Here is a 3,528-nt window from a genome sequence, read left to right on the forward strand (position 1 = left end):
TTCCTGCTGCAGTACAACTACCCTGAACATCATCGGCACAGATCTCCCAGTGAGTTTACCTCACCCCTTCCTTTACCTTGTTTCAATTTTTTATCACAAGTTAAAAGTCTCTCTACCTACCTGCACCTTTCCCCAATTCTCATCCCTTCACTACCCGGATTCTTCTTTAATCTCTCTTATTCTCATATTCCCTTGTCATTCCTTCCCCCATTCATTCTTCTGCAGGCATCCACAACCATGCTGTCTTGTCCTTTAAGAACCACGCACTCTCACTCTCCAAAAGCCAGACTCCATCATCACCCTCCTTCTCCTCCAATTATTATTATTTTATTTATTTATTTTTAGAAACACATGTGGGTTGTCAAGCATAGGCAACTGATACTTAAACTTCAGCTACTTAACTACAATGTTAACTCCGACGTACACAGGGAGAAAGAGTCTACACGACATGGGAGCTTTCGCTACACTTCAGTCCTCCACAAGACATCTTTTAACTGCGCCAGACAAAGGCTTTGGACTATGACAACGTCCAAACTCCTACAAAGAGATCTGCTGCACCAAGCACAATACAAATCCATGGTGCCTCTCCTGAGGCACCTGTTCACCCGCCATGTTTACATGCATGTTTAAATTTATTTAAAAATGTGAGAATACATTTTGGAACATAACTACGGTTGCTTTATTGAACAGCACAAATTTCAGCAAACACTTTAAACACCACATTGCTTGAAGGTGATTAGAAAAATTCTGTTTGTGCCAGGGTCTGCCACAATGAGAGAGTAAGTACTTTGTCCCCGAGATAGAAAATTGGCTGGGATGTTGCACGGGAAGCACAAAGGAGTTTTCATTACTCCATGATTCTTTTAATTTCGTAGCATCTGAAGTATACTACAGGACAACTGGCTTACAGCAATCCTTTGGAGCTTCCCTCCTTATTGGGAGAAGGATGTTTTTTATACCCCTCTATCCCTCCATCCCTCCTTTTAGAGGGTATAACCCTTTTAAGCTGCTGCTTCTACTCTGTACCGTATTCTAGGGCAATTATTTATCTTCCTACGCAGTTACTGAAATTGGTACATGAGCATAATATATACCTTTCTCTCTATTCATATATGGCTCAGCCTTACTGCAGTATACCCTAATCTGGGTGCATATCTCCATAAGAGATAACACTACCTACATTTTTACAAACAGGGTACTCAGGTGCATGGTAGACTGATTTAGCCACAAGCGCCCAGGAATTCTGTGGTCATGTCACGTCCCTCAATTTCTGAACTAGCACACTGCACACTAGTCCACCCAGGTGCTCTACTTCAGGCACTGTCTGAGGAAACAACAATCAGTCAGCAACAACAGTCAATGGAACAGCCACAGAAACCTAATATTGTCCGAAAAAGTGGAGTCTTTTCTCAGGGTGGGAGGGCTCCTTTTGTCTCTTTCTTACTGCATTAGTTTAATGCTACAGCATCCACAGCTAAGATAATAGGCAATGTTGTTAGGTCTCAGAAAGGGGATCTTTATTGCTGTGTTAAACAACAACCTTGATTTCAGAATCGAGGACCCAGAAGACTGACACGCACCACTCCAGGCACTTCCAGCCAAAGTTGGGGATTGCCACCAAAGAGATCGCAGGGCCGTTTGCCAAAACAGTCACATCAGATTTGCTGTTTGGAAAGTGAAGAAACACGGAGGAAATGCAGTACACATTGTCTGGTAAAGCCATCGTGTATCAGCTCTGATAAAAATACCAGTCAACAATAAAATCAATTCTAAATGAACTGGTCATTAACAACAATAAATGCATTAGCTTAGTGTGGGCTGTGCCAGTAGCTTTCACACAGAAACAAATTATGCCTATGAATCATCTAATTCTCTCCCCTGCATGATATCTTTTGTAATTTTCCAGAGATCGTGTGTGCTGCATCACAGATGCAACTTAGCTGAAGTCTCAGTCAGATGAAAGGCATCCTTCACTACACCAAACCAGTGCTGAATATAGAAACAATTTATTAAGAGATATGCGTATCTGAAGTACGACCTGAGAAACTCAGAGGCAAGAACAGGAGGGTATGGCTGAACGCTACATTGGGGAGGTGATACGAGTAATGACAGCAGGTGAAGCGAGAGATAAAAGAACTGCTGGGGAATTTGGAATGCAGCCCAGGACTGGGAAGAAATCAAGGGCTAGCCTACAGCAAGTTCTGACGCCACACCCACGCTCTCTAAGAGTATTAAGATGACAATACACATCACACCCTCATTGGATGAAGCTATATAGAGGAAAATCCAGATAGATGTAGCACTTCCAAAAAACATAATCCTATTTTACTGGGTTAGCTAATGTTATCAAGGAACGGAAGGACACTCCCATGCTAGTTGTAGGAGAAAGATGACAACTTTAAACAGGGTGTATGCTGCTTCTATTGCTTTGTGCTTATGCTGGCCTAACTTTTCTAGTATTGACAAGCCCTGATCCAGTACAACTCTAGGAGCCTACTGACATACACAAATAGAAGGAGCAAAGGGAACTTGATGCATCCCTCATCAGTATAAAAAGGGGGGAAAAAACCCAAAAGAAAATGACTGCACAGTACCATGTTAACTTACCAGCTGGGGACTCCTCATCTAAGACTGTTGTCTCCATCATCCTCTTCACTGAGGCAGATATGTCCTAGTGTCTGCTCCTGGAACAGGTCCTGACTGGTGGCCTCCAAGACAATGGAATTAATATCAAGCAGCCATCTGAGTAGACAGGCCAGGTACACCCTTCTACCTCTCAAGCTCATCTGCCTTACTGGACCTCTGCTGATGACTCTCCCAAGCATTTAGGCCTAATTTAGACCAAATGTTGGCACAATCTAGTACTTCAGAGGTTTAGCGTGGGGCAAGATGGAAACTCTTTTTATTGTTTTGTTACCGATTCCTTACCAATATTTTATGCTGACATTTTTTCAGTAAGAGACCAGTTCAGCCATATGGAAACTTGCCCTTCATTCCAGTCTAGCACACATTTCCCAACTAGAACAATGCGTACTCCCCAACCAGCAAGGCAAATAAAGCAACAGCCTCATCAGACCAGGCAGGAACGTACCCTGGTGGACTGTGATAGCTGGAAGCAGCTCAATTTTTGCAGAAAGCACACCTACAAACATAACTCTTCCAGTTACCTCAGTTACCCGAGCAACTGGGCAGACATGTCCTCAGTAGTAAAGCGCAAGTAGGTGAACAAAGAGATCACTTCATAATAAATGCAGGCACCAGAGACAGTTGAGGAGAGGCACATGCCTTGGCACTGTTGCCATACATGATAAACTTGTGTGTTGTCACTAAGAATATTTACTTTATTCTGATACTCACTAGGTGGGTAGGCAGCAAAGTACTGATGGTAGAAAATACATGTGGTGGCACAACAGCTCCTTCTACTATAAAGAGTCTATAAAATCCCTACACTGATGCCACATTCACATGTAAACAGACTTGTAGAAAACTATTTGGGACTGTTTTCTGAATATGTGTCCTTCAACGATA

The sequence above is a fragment of the Buceros rhinoceros genome, unplaced genomic scaffold (genome assembly GCF_000710305.1).
Source record: "Buceros rhinoceros silvestris isolate BGI_N320 unplaced genomic scaffold, ASM71030v1 scaffold4955, whole genome shotgun sequence".
NCBI classification, from domain to species: Eukaryota; Metazoa; Chordata; class Aves; order Bucerotiformes; family Bucerotidae; genus Buceros; species Buceros rhinoceros.